At 35.1% G+C, this 23,670-nt stretch overlaps 1 long non-coding RNA gene across 1 annotated transcript; it reads left to right on the top strand.

The window, feature by feature from the left end:
- Nucleotides 1-245: 245 nt before the first annotated feature.
- LOC117202114 (uncharacterized) lies at nt 246-14,856 on the top strand. Its single transcript, XR_004484301.2, has 5 exons — nt 246-318; nt 2,052-2,110; nt 4,150-4,247; nt 10,654-10,698; nt 14,590-14,856. It is a non-coding gene; the product is annotated as an uncharacterized LOC117202114 (long non-coding RNA).
- Nucleotides 14,857-23,670: the final 8,814 nt, after the last annotated feature.

Genomic DNA, 23,670 nt, shown 5'->3' with positions numbered 1-23,670 from the left:
CCCAACCCCTACATGTGTACGCCCACAGAGCCCAGAGCTGCTAAAGCCAGTCCCATCTCAGTTGCAGGAGCACATGTTGTCCTTTCAGATATTTCACAGGCACTGAATTTAGGAAGGTGCCAGCAGAGATGTAACTCCGTGGTCTGTGCAGCTGTGAGGAGAGATTTCAGCTCTTCTTCCTTAGTCACATGACCCCTGGTGCTCAGCTGTGGTTTCCACATCCACCCTCTGCCTTTGTCCTTCATGCCAGAGTCTCCTCTAGATGTTGCAGGAGCACATGAGCCCATCATGCAGGAAGGAGCTGAGGCAGCATCCAGGGTGAGCAGTCCATCCAGGCGGGAGGGTGCTGGCCTAGAGATTGAAACGTGTAACTCCTTCAGGAGGTGATTGGTGTCAGTGGGCCACCCAAGTGTGAGAGTGCTGGGGTAGAGTTTGCAGTGTGCAAGCTCATCAGGTGGCTATCAGGGCAAGCATATTGCCCAGGTTTGGGTGGGGCAGAAGAGGCGATGTCAGGGGCACCCTAGCTGGCTCTGGTGGGAGTCCTCCCTAGTTCCTGTGGAGGCAGGGGCTGGCGCGTGAGGAGAGAGGCCGAAATGGTGGCCAGCCCTTTGCATGTCACTCAACAATGGTGCTTTGCTTCTGTGGTGGGGTCTGGGCTTGCCCTCTGAGTATTCCTGGTTGTGGAGCTCCTCACTCCTGTCCCCTCAGGCTGTCTCCTCACAGCCAACAGCTGTCCCCTCCCTGGGTCTGCTCTCCAAACTCCACATTCCAGCACCCAGGCCCATGTGCACCAGTGGACACCTGCTTCAGGCTGGCTGCACATTGCTGTGGCATGGACCGTCTGTGTAGGTCTCATTCTGTCCTGACTGCCACAGACCAGTTTCTGGGCTCTCCTCTGAGCCCCTGAAGCTCCCCTTCTGTTGCAGCTGATCTTCCCATTGGTGTGGGGATTTCCCCAGATGTTGAAACCTCTCCTCATCTTCAGGTCCCTGCCAGGGGCATACGTCCCATCCTGCTTCCTCTCTTCTTCCTTTTCCCTTTTTCTTTCTTTCATCCTACCCAGGTGTGTGGGGATCTTTCTTGTCCTTTAGGTGTCAGAGTTCCTCTAATAATGTTCAACAGGTGCTCTGTGAGAATTCTTCCACTTGTAGATGTATTCTTGATTTGTCTTTGGGGAGAGATGGACTCCACATCCTTGTTCTCCTCTGACATCTTGGCAATTCTTTCTTTGCTTAAAGAAGAGGACTATATAATTCTAAAGAATAAGAAATAAGCTCTAGTTTCCATGATTCTGATTGAAATAATATTATTTTTCTGCTTGATATAGAGTATTTGCATTGCTGGAATTTATTGAATCAGCATTAAGATCCAGAAATTTTTTATCTTCCATATCATTTTTGTTCCATGATCCTGATTCAGATAAAGTAAAAAATGATGAGTTAAAAAACCTTTCACTGAAAGAATTCTCAGAGATATTAAACATCATGTTAGTTTTTACTGTTTTCTCACAGGAAAGCCTGAAGAGATAACAAAGTATGATGCTGTTGATTTCCATCAGGCATTCCTTTATTTCCATATACTTATGGTGGAGGAACCACACAAAAAAGAGATGTCTCCTTAAAGGAATTTGTATTAGTTTCTTCTTGTCTCAACGTATATTTTTAACAGTGAGCACTAATTCAGAGCCTATTTATTTTCTCCACCAAGTGAAATTATCTAATTAAGCCATCTCCTTAATAATGAGTAGTATTATTTTCCCCTCAAGGATCTGTATGAAGAACTCTGGACTTCCAAGTTCAGACGTTTCTTAATAAAGTCTCTTAGAAATGGTAGAAGTGGGATGTGATGGGAATAGCTCTTGCTTTTTTTTTACCTGTGATTGAGACTAGTCGTTTGCTCTGAGTATCTTTGTCTTCAATTCAGTTATGTGGAAGGCAACAGTAAGACTTTAAGTCCAAGCTACATTGTCCTATCCAATTTTACCATAGAGTTTTGGGATGCTTACTTTAATCACCCTTTTATTAATTGTGCATGTTTTCTTCATTATATAGAACCTGTAAGCAAGAAGTATTAAAAACACTCCAAACTCCAAGAGAATCATTAGATTTTTGTAAGTAGCTATTTCCTTTTGCTCAAATCCTAATATAAAATTCCTGAAGTTACCAGATTCTTGATAAGGTAAATCTTTTGGATTTTAAAAGAGGAAAGTCTTTCAGTGAGTGAAAACTATATTCAGATTCATAATCATTGAATATATACTGAGTTCCTTTTGTTATATAAAGAGGTCCATATAATGCTAGGGAATGAAGAAACCTAAAAGCCTATGCAGTGTTACCTGATCATCTCACAGATGGGAAGAAGCTTTCATATATTTGATTGAAACTTCAGCCATGGGCAATCTCTTTGTGAACATGATGACAGATTAAATGTCCTCGCTATTGCATCAGTTAGCTATAAAAGAATAAAAAGAAACACCTGGATATCTAGCCAGGAAAGCCAAATTGTTGGAAAAACATTTTCCTTCTCACTGCCAACCTCATGCCAAAGCATGCAATCAACTGAAACATAAAATGGATGAAAACCTAGATCATGTTTAAATCTGAAATAAAGTATCATACAAATAACTCCTCTGTGAATCTATTCTTAGGTACAGATACTCTAATTTGCTTGAGAGGATGAAATATAAAATCTATGGCAGGCTTCAGAAATTAAGAAAAATAGTGGGAATATTCATGAAGTACCAATAGAAAGAAATAAATATCACTTTTACTATTTAGTTCTGTAAAACATGTCAGAAACAAAGGAATTCTGAAGGAAGAATAAAAAAGAAGTGATAAAGACAGGCAGTGTAGAGGGTTGTGATAATATAGATAATATTGAGAGTGGTAGCTGGTAAGGATAGTGTAGTGTTTTGTTGGGAATTAATATAGCAATTGTAGAATAAAGTGCTAACAGAGTCATTTATGGGATGGTAGTAAAAAGAGTTTAGTAGGAGGTGACTCAACCCTAGAATTTCTATTGGTACATATGAGCTTAGAACCCATCATGTTTCAAAATTAAAGCCTTATAAATATTACATTCAATCACTTCTGTAATTGCTATTGCCTTTGGACTATATCTTAGATAGAATCTTGTTATAGGGGTTGGTGCAAATGAAGGTGTCAAATTGCTATATACAGTATGATATAAATTAATGATATAGAAGATGATCTGTACAATGTCTAGTTGAAGATTTGTTGTTTTATGGAAAGACTTAGCATTGCTCCACGTTTGAAATTGAGTTCCTTCCAGAAATTCTTGTTTCTCAAATAAGTAATGTGAAAAAGTATCAGTGCCACTTTGATAATGTATGAAGTGCCTGTTTCCATTCTTCAAATGGCACATAAAAATAAAAGTAAACAATGAATTATTTCTGACATGTTTGACTTAATTTTTGACACTTGGATTCAAATTACCAAAGGAAAAATATTTTAAACAAGTACTTAGCCTCCTTGTAGGGGAAATGGAAATATATTTGACTGCCATTGATGCTCTATTTCTTTGTACTATGGTCAACATAAACAAAAATCCAAAGTCACTCTGTTGTAAATACATATGGACATAAAACTCTAAAGCCCTTTATCTTCCCAATGTGTTTTTTTAAAAGGACAATAGTTAACATTTACTCTTGCATGTATGAGTTGTAACTGGGCTCTTTTTTTTCACTTAACTTTTAGAAAGAGTTTGTAATATAGATATTAAAATAATGCTAACATTACTTTTGAGGAGGCAGATTTAAAATAGCTTATCAAGATCATAGACTCAGGATTTGCTTTCTGTTCTATCTAAAAGTAAGATCCATATTCCTCCTTTGCACTCTTAATTAGTTTAAAAATAATGATGCACAGATGTAAAACTGGGAAAATTTTATAGTGTATACCTCAAACTCATTTGAACTATATCTCTATCTCATTTTTGTTTGTTAATGAGTTAATTAAGCATTTACTATGATCCTGCTTACCTTTTTATATAGTTAGGTTAATTTTGGATTCTTATGATTTATTCTGAGGTCATAGTCAACATATTTAACAATCATATAGGTGTACAAACAAATCTTTCAGGATGGAAGCCAGCTTCACACAGTCATTAAGGGTCTGTCATTATTTACAGGGTGAATGTGAGCCATGAATTTATGTTCTATTCATGGCTGTTAGACAATGGAGAGGCCAACGCATGGTGACTTATATTTCAAGAATGTCTGCATCCAGGTAAACCTTTTCTTCCCCCTCAATGTTAGTGAGTGTCTACTTTTTTTCACAAAAAGTATGAAGTACTTGTAAGAAAAATTAATTAAATGAGATCAGTGAATGTGGCCCTTGATGGCAAGACTTTTCCACTTGAGGTCAGTGTTCCCATACATAATCTTGTTTTTCCTATCTCTCCTGAAATGATCTTACTTTTTAATTATAGTGTGTACTTTTCACAATGTAGAAGGCAGGTAGACGTAACTCTAGATTATATTGTGAAAGGAGGAAGAGAGTCTTAACATTTATGTAAATTTTGTGTATGCTTGCATCTTTGAATTGACTTTAAACATCACATTCCCTGTTTTCTTTATACCAGCAGGCATCATGAAGCTGATTTATTTTCTTAAGATTCTGCAAACCAGCCTTGTCTCCATCCTCACATATTACTCGGATTACACTAAGACTCCAAGGAGGTTGCACATATTTGGTGATTGACAATAAGATGAAGTGGTATTACCAGTTAGAGAAACATGTGACAAAGAAGGAATAAGGAGATTGGAGATGCCAGAGAAATAAGCAAAGGGGAAATTGCAGAAGAGGGAACAGGTTAATAGAGGACAACACATATAATAAAATAGGCAATTGTGTTGTAGCAAAAAAAAGGCACTAAATTTGTTGCATGGGGTCCAAGTGTGGTCCTTTGTTTCTTTTTAGTCATGTGTCTTTGAGTAAGTAACTTACCACTGATTCTCCATTCCATCATCTGTAGAATGGAGATGACACTTAACTCACAGGGTTTTTATAAGGGTTGGATGAAATAACATGTAGGAAATGTCAAACAGAGTTCTTAGTGCATAGTAACAACAAATTCTAGTTGAATGATATGGTCTCAGACACCCTCACTGGATTATTTCTTCCTAGTGTTAGATTTTATATGATTTCCAAGTGCAAACTTAATCACAAAACATAACCAGTGCTTTTGACTTTTGGGTTTTTTTTTTGGTCTCTGGTAAATGAAAACACTTAAGTTTTCTCTTCTACATGTTGTCAAAATAATTGACTAAATGCTTGAATACATTGTAGACATTCCCAATTTCTTTTCTTTTCAGGTTTCTTTTTATTTTGTTTTCTTTTTTTCTGTAAGTAAATGTCCTACTCCTTTATGAATAACAAGTTATCTCTCTCTTTTGATGGAACTTATCATCTGGTTTTGTCACTCTGCTAAAAGCAGATGTTAAAGAGTATCCCAAATTCTTATGCCTTTTAAAAAAGATAAAATAAAATTCACTGGGCCTGAAATGCTCTTATGATATGTGTTTCCAAAGAGGTTAACATCAGTTTAAATTTATTAATTATATTCATGTTCAGAGAATCTGGAGACAAACTACTGTTTTTGACCTTCAAGTTTAACTGCTATGCCTTATTGATTGTGCAAAAATTGAATTAATTTGAAAGGCTCTTAGGTTGGTCTTTGAATTTTCTGATGGTTTCTGATTCTATAATTAAGGGCACAGCGGTTCTCAAAACTGGCTAGCTATCAGAATCACCTTAGTAGTTTCTTAAACTATTTTGCTAAAGATATGTTCCTCGTGATTTTTATCCATTGGGCTTAGGGGGAAACTCAGGCATATATATTTTTAATAAATAATTTTTATACAGTTAGACTGGTATTAGCAATCAATAATGGATTTAAAAATCAAAGGGAGGGCCAAGGGAATAAAAATCAGGATAACAAGCCATTTTTTTTTCACTTATAAATAACAGAAATTTATTTCTCATAGTTCTGGAGGCTGGAAGTCCAAGACTAGGGTACCAACATGAGGCCTTCTTCCATGTGAGGACACTCTTCCACATTTCCATCTTCTGGTTTTATTTTCACATGGCTGAAGGGAAAACCAATGAATTTTATTACCACAAATTTTTGTGTGCACTGGACCCTCGGGTACATTTATTGGACAGGAAAAAATAGTAGGTTTAAGATGACAAAATAAACCTGACAAGGCTAGAGATATATTCACAGCAATCCAAATCTCTTCCTATTTTATGAGAGTCATGTTCTACCAACTCTAAAGCAAAAATAAATAGATCTAGAACACTTTTCTAACCCTAACTACTCATACAATAAATTTACTTTTATTCCTTGATGTGCTTATGAGGCAAATACTTTACACTCTTGAAAGTTAAGAAAACTTGGGTTAATAAGATTGAAGAGTAAAGTGGTGATGGTCCCTTGTCCTCTCAGAAATATTGGATAATATTCTCAATAAAACTAGGAGACACAGGGCTTCCCTGGTGGCACAGTGGTTGAGAGTCTGCCTGCCGATGCAGGGGACGCGGGTTCATGCCCCGGTCCGGGAGGATCCCATATTCCGTGGAGCAGCTGGGCCCGTGAGCCATGGCAGCTAAGCCTGCACGTCCGGAGCCTGTGCTCCGTAACGGGAGAGACCACAACAGTGAGAGGCCCACATACCGCAAAAAAAAAAAAAACGAAAAACCAAAAAATAAAAAAACTAGGAGACACCAGAAGAAATGCCTACAGTTGTGGCTTTCAACAAGCCTTGCACAGCTCTCTGTTATAAATGACTTATCCTGTGAGCTAAAACTAACAGCCCCTTCTTTGGAACAAAAGATACAAGCAGTGTAAGCTGGCCCTGGAACATTTTTCTGAATACCATTGGCTAACAGAATAGCAGGGGAGGAAGTGCTGAATGAGGAAACATGCAGACATGCCATATCTCTGTGGGAAGTGGTCTGTAATTGAGGCAAGGTGAAGGAGAAAAATTGCCTTCCATTGGCTGGGGAGAAGTAGAGGCTAAAATAGATCACACACATAATATACAACCCTGGGCCTCAAGGAGCTTCACTCAGAACTAGGGAAAATTATTCAGAACTTGGTATCTGTTCCTTCCCCCAACACAATATTCCTGAAAATATCTTGATGGCAAGTATCTCACCTCAGTCATAGATTAGAAAACGTTGGGAAGGATATCATCCCAGGATCTATAAGGATACTATATAAGTTAAAAATGAAAAACATTCCACTGAGGGATCACTGAGACTGTAATTATTTTCTGCAGAGATATATTGGACCTGGAAGAGGTATTGGCCAAAAGAGGACTCTGTTTCTTGCCTTTAAAGCATATGACTGATTTCTGGGAACTTTTCTAAGACTGCCATAGAAAATTTCAATGTCTCCATAACCATACTTGACAGCAGTAAAAGCAGAAGCAGAAATAGAAGAAATATGACCTCTATCTAATTTCTGTCTTCAAGCAATGATATCCAAGTGCGTTTGGCTGGCCGAATCTAAATTTCACCCAAGACCCAAGGTGAAAATGAAGCTAGAAAATGTAATTTTGAAAACACTAATTATAAATAAATAATTAAAGCATTATGTTCAGCTAAATGAATTACCATATAAAGTAAACTTTATTTATCACCCAGAAACTTTATTTTTTGAATATATGAAAATATGCTTGTTCTTACATTGAGAGAAATACAAGTTATCACTATAACACTATGGCATTTTTGCATAACATTGCCAAAAAAGTCTTAATAACCTTCTATTATTGGCAAAAATATGGCTAAACAGGTGATCAAAATTACAGGCAGGAGTGTAAAATAGTACAAGTCATAAGGGAAATGTTGCAGTATCTATTAAAACTAAATATGCACATATTCATTGACACAGAATTTCACTTCTAGGAATTTATACTACATATATACAAATATCTATTATTATATTCATTTTGGTACTGTCTCAATAACAAAAAATTGAAACAAAATATTAAATAATAATCTCAAAAGTCTGGACAAAGATGTTTTTATAGCACATTGTTAAAATGGAATAGCCATTAAAAAGAATGAGTCAGATCTATGTGTAATGATATGGAGTCATCTCCAAAATATATTAAGTACAAAAATCAAGGTGCAAACTGTACTCCAATTAGGGTGCATATGCAACACACATACAAGTGTACATGCATGGAACATATATACAGTTCTATATATAAGGAATACTTTCTCTAAAGGAACATTCATGAAACTAGAAGGGCAATTGTCTTCAGGATAGAAATATGGTGGGTGGAGAAAAAAGTTGGGACAGAGATTTTATCATATACTTTTTCACACTATTTGAATTTTGATTCATGAACATCTATAACCTATTCAAAATTGATTTTTTAAATGTTACTTAAAAATTAAAATTTTTGTTTACTATATACTTATTTAAAGTTCTGAGCGTTTTTTAAAAAGTCTAGTTTATTGAGGTAAAATATACATACAGTATAAAATCCACATTTTCTGGATTTTCAATGATTTTTGACAAATAGAGATGTATAAGTATCATCATAATCAAAATTCAAAAACTATTTCTAATACCCATATACTTCTTTCAAGAAAAAATAAATTTCTATGTGCATTCACAAGATGGTGAGAGAAGGGCAATTCACTAATTATGTCATTAAGCATTCAATCATTGTGAATACTCTATTAGTTTCATTTTTGTGGGTGCAAAGATGATTATTAGTGTGTTTTAAACTTTCTGAGTTATTCTCTATACTAGCCTGGTATGAAGGCAAGTAACAAATTGGAGATGGTTAAAAGATATTAATGCATAGGAAGTCCCAAATGTTATGCTTTAATGTACTAATACTTCTACAAATATTAACCTTATTCCAAAAAGAAGTAAGTTTCAGATAATGAAAGAAACCTGGTCATGGGAAGTGAAATGACTGTTAATTGCATTTCAAGTAGCTTAGCTAAATTTTCAGTAATATTATACATCTTTTCGGAGTTGTCTCTGTTTTACTCCATTAGCTCAAGTATACATAATTAGTTTTTGCATTAGTGTACATTAGTCACTTCTTCCCCTCCCCCACCCCCACCCCCCAGAGTCTCACTCTATTTCTCTTTCCTGCACATGCTTTATTCCAGCCCCTTGTTATGGCCTGAAATGTAAACTATTTTTTTCAGGGCTAGAGTACTAGTCATGGAATCTGTGTTCTTAACTCAGAAGTATGACTACGGATTTAAGGATAACACAGGAATTCTATGAGAAATCTTCCTTACTCCTCCAATTCTCTTCTCCTCAGCTCAATTGGCTGCAAGACTATGGAAAAATGAGTTAAATTTTGTCCTGGTAAGAAATCCCTTGTAAGTTATGGGCTAGTTGTAATATACAGACATTATCCGCTCCTTTTAATTGTTGCACCAGACAAATGTACTTTTCCCTCCTTCCCTTAAAACTTAAAGTAAAATGGAAACTGGTCAAGAAGGACCCTGAAGTATCTAATATTTTAAAGGAATTTTTCTGTGGCATCCCTAATGTTTGATAGATTTAAATCTTTTCGTTCCTCAAAATTATTTCCTCTAGTGGACCTCCTGGGTTTTCTTCTGTGTTGACCTTCTTAATTATTTTGGCTTCTGCCATCAACTTGAAAGAATTTATTAAACATTAAACAATGACATTTTGTGAGGCATTTAGGAGGGGTGGGGAAGGAGAAGGTTGATTTCTCTTCCTATCATTTCATATAAGATGCATATGGAAATCCTTCCTTAGGAAGAACTAAATGAACTTTAGTCTTTGGATCATTACTTTCATTTCTTTTTCAGTTTTGTGGGTAATACAAAAACACAGGCGTATTTTATTTTTTAAATTATTTTTTTAAATTAATTTTTATTGTAGTATAGATGCTTTGCAATGTTGTGTTAGTTTCTACTGTAAGCAAAGTGAATCAGCTATACACATGCTTATTTTAAATTAAATAGCATTGCTATCATCGGAGTGTTTTCATAATTCTCTATGCAGGCTTTGAATACCCTTGATGGTAAGTTTTGACATATCTTCAGATATCAAAGTGATGATCAATGATTTAAAAGCACACTAAGGATCATGGATATGAGAAAACTTTGATGAGTCTTACTGCATATCAGTATCTTAAATTTTAAAAGTGCTGTTTGAGGTCATATAGTACAATTTTCTCACTTTATAGATGAGTCAGTTGGACCCAGAAATATGCAACAAACTAGAGAGTGGAGCCAATAATAAAACTAAGTCTCCATATTCCCAGTCTAAGTAAGTTTCTTTCCACAGTATCATATTCCTAAATCCAACTAATAGTCATGAAAATGAGATATTTAGAATGTGTTGAAAATATTTTTATTTTTTCAAAGTACATTATGTAAGTCTTTATGGTTTTCACTCAAAATGTTGCTGAAAGTTAGGGAAGGTCAGTTGTATTTTTGATTTCTGCTGAAATAGCAATCAGACATAAACAAGCTCCTGAAGATCACTACAGAATTTTCCTATGTATGTCTAGGTATGTCCTTTCATTTATATAACCACTTTCTCATCTATAGTCCCAGTCATTCTACATTGATAATGAGAAATAACCTTTCCTAAAGTTGTTTTTTTCCCTCCAAAAAGATCTTCATGAAGATTTATTCAAGACAACTTGTACTACACATCAAGGTAAGTAAAACATGTCTTTCAGTGTACTAATGCTTTTGAGGAAGTTGAGGGGTTGTTGGTAAAATGTAACGGGGGCATTGTTTTACTCTGAATTGCAGTGCTTATTCAAATATTCTGGAAATGGAGAGAGAACCAAGGCTTTTCATAATTCTTTACTAATAACAGGTGATAATGGTGATGCTCTGACTACTGAAATATTAAATGAACAATATAGAATTCATCATTATTTCAATTTTTAAACACCTGTCTCTTCTTCAGACCAGTGTGAAATAACAATCAGTAAAGTAACAGAAAATAGAATCAGTCCTTAGGACAAAAGTTGATGAAAATAATTGATTAGAAATGTGATTAAAAATGTTGTTTCTATTTTCTAAGTTTTGCTTTCACAAATGAGCTGGAATACCTCTAAATAAAACAACACCTACAACTTTACTTAAATGCAGGTATAAATATCTCCAGGGGAAAATAGGGAAGAGAACTATATGCTAGGTATTCTACAAGGCAATTTATGTGTGTGACTTTATTTAAGCTCCAAAGCAAGAAAAAAGTCTCAGAGGAGTCACTTAACCTGCCCAAAGTCACATGGAAAAGCAAAATCAAAGAGAGAAATAGAATCTGATACCCAATTAGCCTGACTTCAATGTTTCAATTGATGAGGAATATATATATACACACACATATATATGTATGAAACATATATATTATTACACTATCATATATATTACAATATTACATATATATACACCTTGTTGTTTGCCTGTAAATATATATATATATAATATATATTATATATATATATGCCTTGTTTTTTTTTAAGTAATTGGTAAAGGAACTCTCAGATACAACTTTTTTAGCATAGATAATAGGGAGATTGCACCAATTATAATCCTTTCCTCCTTCCCCTTTTTCCATCTCTTCCTTTTTCTCCTTTTATTCCTCGTTATCTTTATTTATTTGAGTGGCATGCAACAAGTGTTGTATTTTCAAAATAGTTTTTTTAATGTTTTCCTAAGAAATCTTTTATTCTTCCAATTATCATTATCACTATTGACATCACGTCATCAACTTTTATAAATGTTCTATTATTAATTTTCTCTCTTAGGTGTTATGATTTATACATGATCTTATGCTTATTTCACAGTAACTCAGTTATTAAAGTCAAGTTTTCAAAATTCTTATTTGTGTTGACTTTAATTTCACAATTAAATAAATCAATGAAATACGTAATTAAAAAGAAACTAACTGAGCTCTGAACACCCCTGGGCTTTTTGAGGTGTTGAGACTACACTGGTAAATAAACATATTCTCTGTCTTCTAGGAACTTACATTCCAGTTAACAGTAATGATACCTTACATTAATGCAGTCCTTTACAGCTAATGAAAATACTTTAACATGTATTATCTCCTAATGAGATAATTTACAAAGATATACTAAATTTGCTGGGATATGTTTTATGCAGGAGGAATTTAGAAGCAAGATTTAATAGTTATAGTCAGTTTCATATTTGAAAAATAAGCCTACTGATGAGCCTGGATTTTATAGTAGAGAGTAGAAAATAAATTTTTTCCAGACCTTTTATGACTATGTCTTTACAGGTTTTTTTTTTTTTTTTAATTTGGCTGGAGAAATTGGGTTATAATTTGTGAGTTATTGGAGGAAGATTGCAAGAGAAGGATAAAACAAGTATCAGGAAGAATGAGGTTTGGGGAAGATGATTGAGGAAAGCAGAATCAGGAGAGCAATTGACAATACAGTGGTGAATATAGATAACTTCACACACACACACACACACACAGAATTTGGGATTAGAATGGGGGTTTGCTGCTTTGGCAGAAAATAAGAATTTTCTTGAAGCTTGTAAAAATATCAGTGCTGAAGATCCACTCATAGATAGTTTGAATTTATTGTTGTTGGGTGAACCCCAGGTATTGGTATGTTTTAAAAAATCCTCAGGTAGTTCTAATGGGTAACTAGGGTTGAACACCACTCCCTTAGCATTGGCTCTCACATTTTTGTGTGCATCAGAATTACTGGAGGGCTTATTAAACCCAGTGTTTCTGACTTGTTACATTTGGGTTGGTGCCTGTTATGAACTGAATGTTTGTGTCCCCTTGAAATTCATCTGTTGAAGCCCTCACTCCCAATGTGACTGCATTTGGTGGTAGGCTCTGTGAGGAGGTGATAAAACCCTAATCCAGCAAGCCTGCTGACATTAAAATAAGAGGAAGAGACACCAGAGATTACTCTCTGGACTGTGTGAGAACACAGCAAGAAGATGGCAGTCTGGAAGTCAGGAAGAGAAACTTCCAGAGACTGAATTTGCTGGCACCTTTATCTTGGACTTTCTAGCCCCCAGAACTGTGAGGAAATAAATTACTGTAGTTTAAACCAACAAGTTTATGGGAGTTTTGTTATGGCATCCCTAGAAACTAATACAAGGTCCAAGAATTGGCATGTCTAAGAAATTCCAAGGTGTTGATGATGCTGCTGGCTTTGGGATCACATTTTTAAAATGTCTATTAAAGAAATAAAATCTGTCTTAGTAACCATGAGTCATTATTAATTGATTGTCTTAATGCAAAAACAACATTGTCCACAGTAGTGTTCCACAGTTCCACAGTACTGTTCTTATCCTCATGGTTTTGGAGTGAATTTCTATATCTCCCTGAAGACATAGGTTTAAGCAAATCATCTTGATGATAGTTATTCTGTTTTATCTTTAACAGACTTTATCTGTTAAAGATATGAGTTAACAGACTTTCTCATACCTAAAAACCCCACAGAGAAGTGTGCTCATTTATAGTACCTGGTCTACATGTAACTTAGTCCTTTTGTTTTATCCCTAAATAGTGCTGTATTTGTTCATTTATTTATTTATTCAATCCTGCAATGATGTGGGATTAGTATATTGTGGATTTCTGGGGTCTGCTTGTTTAGTTTGTTTTAGATAAATATAAAAAATACTACCCAACTATGGTAAGCATTTCTTATTTATAAAAGATACTTAGCTACAATTTTAAATAATAAAATTAGTAAATTCATACATTGAATAAAAACCAGCATATTTTCAAATCATATGACACTTCAAGGAGATTAGTGGAAAACAAACAAACAAACAAAAAACTTATTGTATACTTCTGAGGGTATTCACTATCATAAAATGGCAACATTGAACACCCTGAAATAGCAATCCAAACTTCCAAAAATTCTATACAGTTTTTCAAAAGCAGGTACTCATAAAGGGGTACACAATGTAGTTACATAAGAAAGGAAAAGAAATTCTATCCTGAGAAGATAAAATCTTGAGAATGTCTACATACGCAAAGTGGATGAAAAATTTAATCAATCATTTTGGTGTCTTATCCCACAGCATTGGTATTAATGAAAAATGTGGGGTCTTCTGAGAACTGAGTTAGCTGATTCTGTGGCTTTATCAGTCTGATAAATGATTGGTAATTTATTTCACAGTTCTCCTTGAACTTAATTCATGGTGGCAGGTAAAATTCTCCTTTGTAAAATGGTCACCTAGGGAATTCACTTTAGAAGGAGAGGGAACAGAAAACTCCTTAGAGAAGCAAAGAAAAATGAATCTGGGGATGGTATTGAAGACTTTGAAAAATGGATAAATTTTTGGTTCAAGAACATTGAAAATGTTATTCATGGACTCTGAAAAATTTGGGTTTGTACATGGAGATTACTGGCTGCCAACACATTGTTTCCACCTACCACAAAATAGCTTTATCTGTTTAAGAGTAAACACTAGGGTGTCCTCATTTTACAGACAGACTGCCCAAGAGGAGATTAACTACTTTATACACATGGTAATTACAGTTATTTTCTCTTTTCTAACAAATAAGCAAGTGTTTGCTTTGTTATTTATTTCTTATCAGAAAGTCATCTGGAAAAATTCAGAAACAATTCTGGAAGGAAATAAGAGAACTAATGTGTGGAATAACCCAATCTCTGGGATTTGTGGACTGAAGAAAATAATAAGTATGATTCTTAGCTTTAAATGAATTGTGGAAAGTGGTAAGTACATGTATTTCAGATTTATAATCAAGAAAATGTGCCCAGAACTTTATTGGTACCCAAGCTTCTTTTGATTTGATATGAGTAATAATACCACAATTGATTATAAATCTCAACTTTAAAAAATTGTTCAGTGAAGATTTTTTTGTCACGCAGATGGATCAGTATGATACTGGCACAAAAAAAGGTTTAAACACTGCCAATTATCTTAATTGATAAAGCAGGTAAGAGGCTACAATTTTAAAAAGGAACATCTTTCTTATTTCTCCTATATTATGGATTTAGCAGTTATTTGGACATATCTTCTAAATTGTATTATGGTTTCCTTTTCAAAAAAAACTACTAATCTATGTTTCTCAGGACAGTACACTACTAAAAAGGAAGGAGAATTTAAGCACATAGACCAATATTGACTATTATTAATACCCCATGGAGAAATCTGTTAGGAACAAAATGAGATTGTTTCCAGTTTGAATTTGTGTTTCTGCTAGAATTTTTTTGACTCTGGACAGCAAACAATGATTAAACAAGCAGTATAACCTCAAAATAAGTTATTGGGCAATGATTCTTATGCAGAATATAAAATTTACTAAAACTATGAGGGCCAGAATCGTTGCTGATAGACAACTTGAAAACTGAGGTTGTTATAAGGCACTGGTTTTTAAAGGTTTTATTTTTATCCCATCTTCACTTTTTTTTTTTTCATCTTCACTTTTTAAAAAATCATTTATTCTAGTGACATGAAATCATACTTGGTGGATCAAGATTGAAGACCTACTGATATATTGACAGAAAAATAAGTGTTATCCTCCAAAGTGATGATTATTTTACTACTTTAAACTATAAATAGCCACTATAGATAACTTATCATCCTATCTATTAAAATTAAGAAACAGTGGCTCAGACCAACTCTTCTAAAACAAACCAACTTTTGGGGAAGCTGAATTCTAATATATTTATATATCTCCTATCAACTAATTTAGTTACTAAGATCAATGTTTCCTGTAAAATTTGCCAGGAGTGCAACATCTGTCAAAATACCAATGGCATTTCTTCACTGTGCTAGAACAAATAATACTAAAATTTTTATGAAAATTCAAAAGACCCCAAATAGACAAAACAATCTTGAGAAAGAAGAACAAAGCTGGAGGTATTGCACGCCTTGGCTTCAAACTATATTACAAAGCTACAATAATTAAAGCAGTATGATACTGGCACAAAAACAGGTACATAGATCAATGAATCCGAATTGAGAATTTAGAAATGAACCCACACTTATATGATCAATTAATCTACCACAAAGGAAGCAAGAATATACAATGGAGAAAAGACAGCCCCTTCAATAAGTTGTGTTTGGAAAGCGGGACAGTCACTTGCTAAAGAATCAAAATAGACTACTTTCTCACACCACATACAAAAATAAATTCAAAATTGATTAGAGGTTTAAATGTAAGACCTGAAACCAAAAAACTCCTAGAAGAAAGCATAGGCAGTACACTCTATGACATCATCAGTCTTAGCAATAAATTTTTGGATACATCTCCCCAGGAAAGGGAAACAAAAGCAGAAAATAAACAAATGAGACTATATCAAACGAAAAGGCTTTTGCCAGAGAAGGAAACTATCAACAAAACAAAAAGGCTGCCTACTGAATGGGAGAAGATATTTGCAAACAATATACCTGATAAGGGGTTAATATCCAAAATATACAAAGAACTCATACAACTCAACATCAAAAACACAATAAACTCAATTAAAAAATGAGCAGAGGACTTGAATAGACATTTTTTCCAATAAGATATACAAATGGCCAACAAGTATATGAAACAGTGCTCAACATCACTAATCATCAGGGAAATCAAATCAACACCACAATGAGATATCACCTCACACGTTTCAGAATGACTATCTTCACAAAAAGCAAGAAATAATAAATGTTGTTTAGGATGTGGAGAAAAGGGAACTCTTGTGCACTGTTGGTTGGAACTCTTGTACACTGTTCCATGGTGTAGCCACCATGGAAAACAGTATGGAGATTACTCAAGAAATTAAATAAAGAACTATCATATGATCTAGCAATTCTACTTCTGGGTATTTATCTGAAGAAAATGAAAACACTAATTGGAAAAGATATATGCACTCCTATGTTCACTGCAGTATTATCTACCATAATCAGACTATGGAAGCAACCTAAGTGCCCATGAACAGATGGGTGTGGTATGTATATAAAATGGTATATATATAAACCATAGAAAATAATTAAACCTTGCCATTTGTGAGAACATGGATGGGCCTAGAGTATATTACGCTGTGAAATAAGTCAGGTGGAGAAAATAAATACTCTAAGATTTCACTGATAAGTGGAATTTAAAAAACAAAAGAAATGAATAAACATAACAAAACAGAAACAGATTCAGAGATCCAGAGGACAAACAAGTGGTTGCCAGAAGGGAGGGAGTTGGGGGAGGATAGAAATAAGTGACGGAAATTAAGAGGTTAAAAATATTTGACCAGGAGTTTGCGTTGCAAAACAACTATATATTTTCTGTATGTAATATTGAGATATTTTTATAGTGTGAAACAATTAAAGCAATGGCATTTTGATGCAGACACTTCGATGTGATTTTCCACATACAAACATTTTTACTATGACCAAGAGCAAGCCATTCCATTTTGGGCATTGTACAAGGGGAAAAAAAAGAATACTGTTTAAGCAAGAGTCAAAGACTGAGGAAGACCCTAGGAATACAGTTATTATTTAATTTTCTTACTTATTTTATTAATTTGATCAATTTATTGATTTTTATTTAATTTTCATTGTGAAGCAGGCTATGTGTGGAAATTATAGGAATACCTGGTCTCTCTTGGGAATCAAGGAAATGTTTATTGAGGAACTAATGCTCATTATGAGCTCACAAGAATTAGGAGGACTTTTAACTGGGTCAAGGGTAGGCAAGAGCTTTCCAAATATGGAACAGAATGTGTGAGGATCTTAAGGCAGGAAGAATAATAAATTATTTAATGGATTGAAATAAAACATTGAGGCAAGAGCAGGGACAAATGGGTCTCATGAAGAGGGCAGGCCTGGATGATATAGGGGTGTGAATCTACATTGAGGATTTTGGTCTCTATCCTAGAAATGACGGGCACCCACTGACCACTTTAGTAGGATAATTAGATGATTTGACTTGTGCTTTCAGTGGAGGAAGGATAGAGTATATTAATGAATTTGGAAAAGCTAATTGGAACACCTTAACAATCATTCAGATCAGAGACTAAAGGAGACTGTAATGGTGTTGGCAAAGGAATCAAAGAAGTGACATATTTGGGCAGTAACCATCTACAGAAATTGGGTATCAAGGTATATGAGAAAGGCAGAAGTCTTGGAGGATTGCTAGGTTTCTTTCAAGAGCTATTATATGAATAAGAGAGTAATATACTCTCCTATAGAACTAGTACTTTTTATAAATAAATTTATTTTTTAAATTTTTATTTATTTTTGGCTGTGCTGGGTCTTTGTTGCTGTGTGCGGGCTTCCTCTAGTTGTGGCGAGCGGGGGCTACTCTTCATTGTGGTGTATGGGCTTCTCACAGCAGTGGCTTTTCTTGCTGCAGAGCATGAGCTCTAGGCACGCGGGCTTCAGTAGTTGTGGCTCACAGGCTCTAGAGCACAGACTCAGTAGTTGTGGCGCACGGGCTTAGTTGCTCCGCGGCATGGGGGATCTTCCCGGACGAGGGCTTGAACCCATGTCCCCTGCACTGGCAGGAGGATTCTTAACCACTGTGCCACCAGGGAAGCCCCTAGAACTAGTATTTTTTTTAAGGTAGAATCTGTGGTGGGCTTGGGGGCTGAGGGAAGAAATTATGAACTCAGTTTATACGTGAATTTGAAATCCCTATGAAATATCCAAGTGAAATTGTTAAGCAGGCAGTTGAATGTGTGGGGCTGAAACCAAGAAGAAAAATTTAAACTGGAGCTATACTGATATCTATTATTATAAGGCATTCACCAAATACCAAATATTCTTCTAAAACCTTACATGTATTAATTATTTAATCATTACAACAACACTATGAGGAAATTATTATTATTACCTGTACTTTGCAGAAGAGGAAACTGAGGCATGGAGAGCTGGATCAACTTGCTCACCATTATAGCAGCAGTAAGTAGACATGGAGAACGGGGTTAACAGCAGGCCTGCAATCTATTCCCTCCCTTTACTGGGGAACACAAGAAAAAAAGAAAGGTAACCTGATCAAATTTCATTGTAAATATGCTAATAATAGACTTCCTGGCAAGCACACTAGTAGTGTTTACTAACTGGAGAGTCCTTATGTATGTAATTCTTTTAGGGGATTTACCTGGTCTTCCTAGGTAAATGGTCTTCCTGGGATGGATTAAGATAAACAAACCTGATATCTATGGTTCTGTGAGCATGGCTCCATGGAAAATGTCCCATAAGTTATGTCACTACTAGACTATAAAATAAGGATTTTTTGTCATTCTTATTTGAGTAACTAAAACACACATGCACATCACTTAGATTTCTCAGAGATTTTATATGTGTGTATATATGGCTCATATGTCCTAATGTGATGAGAAAGGATGTGAGAGCTTGCCATGGCAGTCTAAATTTATCCTTGCTTGTTTTACTCCTTGTGAATACTTGTATACTTGAACCTAGCACCTAGGACTATCTTTTTTTAAAACACCTAGTTGAAAATTAGGTCAAGGAGTATGAGCTGACCAAGGAATCTGAACAGTAGTTATCAAAGAAATATAAGAAAACAACAGCAAAATGTGATGCCACAGAAACCAGAACATAAAACCAATATTTTAACCAATCCCTTAGCCTCATCCCATTGTTGAAACTCTCTCCTGACCCTGGCATAGTCTTGAAGATGATGTTGGGTTACAGATGGTTAGGGACAAAGAATAGTGTGGGTTAGGAATAAGTGTGAGGATGAATTTCATGGAATTGGGTAGGGATCAAGGAGGAGGATTGGTCAAAGTTGGGTTAAGGGAGGACGTAGTAGTTTGACACTGCCCAAGTCAAATTACGTATAAGCAGAAGATATGTGTACTACAACAACTTAATTCAGAAAAGCTCTTCAATCATTTTAAGTATAATGTTTGCTCATTTTCTAGCAATTCCTGATATCCTGAGTGATTTGCCTATCACATTCACTAATTACTTTATAAACATTATGATGGTCATACTTATTTACTTTCCAGTAATAATTTCAGAATACGAATGGATTTTATTTCACTTTCTGTTTGAAAATCTAGATGGCATATTACTCTCCTTTTTGTAAGCTTCCAAATTGTGGTAATTTTGTTTGATTGAATCTATATTAGGCACTGAAGTAGAAAGGAGAAAAAAATGTGGGTTCATAAAAAGATCCATTAAACCCAACTGTCAACTCTATAGTCAATTCTCAATTAAATATTTTTCTGTTGTTTCAGTAAAATAGAGTGCTATAAATAAACTTAAAAATAATGGTTTTAGGATAAATATCTAAGGTCACATAACCCAATCAAATATAGACAGCATATTTTTCTGGTTTATAAATTTAACACAGACTCATAAAAATTCCTAAAATGACATGGAAATGAAGAGGGCTTCCCTGGTGGCGCAGTGGTTGGGAGTCCGCCGGCCGATGCAGGGGACCTGGGCTCGTGCCCCGGTCCGGGAAGATCCCACATGCCGCGTAGCGGCTGGGCCCGTGAGCCACGGCCACTGGGCCTGCGCGTCCGGAGCCTGTGCTCTGCAACGGGAGAGGCCACAGCAGTGAGAGGCCTGAGTACCGCAAAAAAAAAAAAAAAAGGAGACATTGTAATGGGTGAGGGTCAGAGGTATATTTTGTGCATATTATCAGGTAATTAAAAAAAAATGGAGCCATTTTGATGTAATTATGCCAATATATTATATTAAAATATAATTTTTTCTTAAAAATGACTATATTAAAACTGCTAAATCAAAATATCTATCCCCATAAAGATCTACGACAAACTCCTATAACATGTAATAGTAAGTATTAAAGAAGGTTCTTAAGCCACACTTTTCCTACTGGGATATTCTGAGAAATAAGGGGTCTAAGTTCAAATTATTTTGAAAAATACTACATACTACCACTGTCTTGCAAGTCTTCAGTGTGCACTGATTAAGGTTATGAAAAACATTTTTTGAAGTCTACTTAAATTAATTTACACTTGTGTTTCCAAAACTACTTTGAGCACAGGACTCTGAATATGGGTATTGGTAAAATGTTACCGATATTTTTTTAATTTATTATTATTATTTTTTTTGTTTGACTTATTTTTACTGAAGTATAGTTGATTTACAATGTTGTGTTAATTACTGCTGCAAGCAAAATGATTCACTTATACATATATATACATTCTTTTTGTAAATATTCTTTTCCCTTATGACTTATCATAATATATTGAATATAGTTCTCTGGGCTATACAGTAGGACCTTGTTGCTTATCCATTTTTTATATAAAAGCTTACATTTGTTAACCCCAACCTCCTCCCACTCCATCCCTCCCCTAACACCCTCTCCCTTGGCAACTGCCAGTCTGTTCTCTATGTTCATGATTCTGTTTCTGTTCCATAGACAGTTTCATTTGTGTTATATTTTAGATTCCACATATAAGTGATATCATATGGTATTTGTCTTTCTCTTTCTGACTTACTTCACTTAGTATGACAATCTCTAGTTGTGTCCATGTTGCTGTTCTCTCTTATGGCTGAGAAGTATTCCATTGTATATATGTACCACATCTTTATCTGTCCATTTGTCCATCTGTCAATGGACATTTAAGTTCTTTCCATGTCTTTGTTATTGTGAATAGTGCTGCTATGAACATAGGGGTGCTCATACCTTTTTGAATTATAGTTTTGTCCAGATATATGCCCAGGAGTGGGATTGCTGGATCATATGGTAATTCTATTTTTAGTTTTCTGAGGAACATCCCTACTATTTTCAACAGTGGCTGCGCCAACTTACATTCCCACCAACAGTGTAGGAGGGCTCCCTTTTCTCACACCCTCTCCAGCATTTATTATTTGTAGACTTTTAATAATGTTACTGATATTTGTTCATATTTATTTATCATTTATTTCATCCAAAGCATTATGCTGGCTGAGTTCCAACTCAGGTCTGACTGGATTAACAGCTTGATTTCTTAATCCTTATGCTGTACTAATCTCTAATATTCTATAGAAATTTTTATTAATTCTGACAAAGTTTTGGGAGCTTAGCAGTTAAATTTCTAAAAAGAATCTTGAATCTCTCCTTCATACCTTTTTTAAATCCATCTTATTGAGATGGAATTGCTACAGTTTTGTTTTGGTTTATTTCCCAAAGCACACAGCTGCTTCCGTAATTGGCACTATAGTCAATCTACACTCCATATCCTTGCCAGAACATATGATTTCAAATTACCCACTGCCAATGCCATTGTTTTAGTGTTACGTACATTTTCTCTTTGCAGTGAGGGATGTTATTAAAGGCAACTATACAAAACTTACTATTGTATTTGTGGTGAAATTGCTGACATTCCTCATTTCAAGCAATGATTTATAGCCATTGATGTACACAGTACCTGAGGAGCCTTTGAAGAAAAAGGAAAGAGGTCTTTGATCAGGATTGGTGTCTGCCCATAAGCAATCATATTTAGTGGAATTATGATAGGGGTGCAGAAGACAATAGAAACCATAATGCAGGAGAAATACAGGTCCCCTGAATAAATGTAGGAAGGAAGGAGTCAGTCAACACTTTAGTGTTTCAGGGGCTTCACCTGCTGATGGAATCCGCCATAATCCAGCTACCTGATAGAAAAACATTGAATAAAACACCATTGACAATTGCAATTAGGCTAGTGAATGCACTTCACCTTTGTGTAGCCCATAATAGAACCCTGCCATACCTCCCACTGACTCTGAGCAACTACTAGAACAGCTTTCTAAATGAAAATATGGAGGCTTAGAAATGCTTGAGGAAAAAAATCTTTGCAGAGACAGAAATTCCAATAGGATCAGAAGACCTGGAGCTACCAAGATAAATTAACATAAATTTGATTGCATTGTATGGCTGAGTTGGTGAGCAATGAGACATTCCAGTCACATAAAAATGTATTTTCACTTTGTTCAATTTAGCACACAGTGTTCTCTTAAAGCAAATTCAGGAGGGAAACTTTCTCTAGGTTTACTTACAATAAAGTTTTCATTTTTCTAGGACAAATACCTAAAAATCATGTGGTAATTGAATGTTTAACTTCATAGTAAACTGACAAAACTGGTAGTGATATTGTGATTTATAATAAAAAGTATATATTTAGTCTTTGACTCTTTTATGGCACAGAGCTCCTAAAGCCCTTGGAATTTCCTAACTGATAAGGGCAAAAAATATATTTTTTGTTATGATAATGATGTAAACTTTGGAAAGCTTCTAAGGAGGTGGGGGACCTGGTTGCCAGGACAGCCAATCTTGTGATTAGAGGGTTGGAACTTCCAGTTTCACACCCTGATTTCCAGGGAGCGGGAGGAGATAGAGATTGAGTTTAACCACTACTGGCCAATTATCGGTCAATCATGCCTTTGTAATGAAGCCTCCAAAAACCCAAAAGGAGGGAATTCAGAGAATTTCCAGGTTGGTGAAATTATGGAGGTGTTGGGAGAGTGGTGCTCCTGGAGAGAGCACGGAAGCTCTGCAGTATTTCCCCATTCCTTGCCCAATGTATCTCTTCCATCTGACTATTCCTGAGTTATATTCTTTTTTTTTTAATGTAAATTGATTTATTTGTTTTTTCTTCTAGTTTTATTGAGATATAACTGACAAACAACACTGTATAAGTTTCAGGGGTACAGCATAATGCTTTGATGTATATATCATTTAAAGATTACTATATAATTTTAGTGAACATCCATAATCTTA

Source organism: Orcinus orca, chromosome 19 (genome assembly GCF_937001465.1).
Source record: "Orcinus orca chromosome 19, mOrcOrc1.1, whole genome shotgun sequence".
NCBI lineage: Eukaryota > Metazoa > Chordata > Mammalia > Artiodactyla > Delphinidae > Orcinus > Orcinus orca.
The sequence above is the reverse complement of the archived record's forward strand: the minus strand, read 5'-3'. Positions and strand labels throughout refer to the sequence as shown.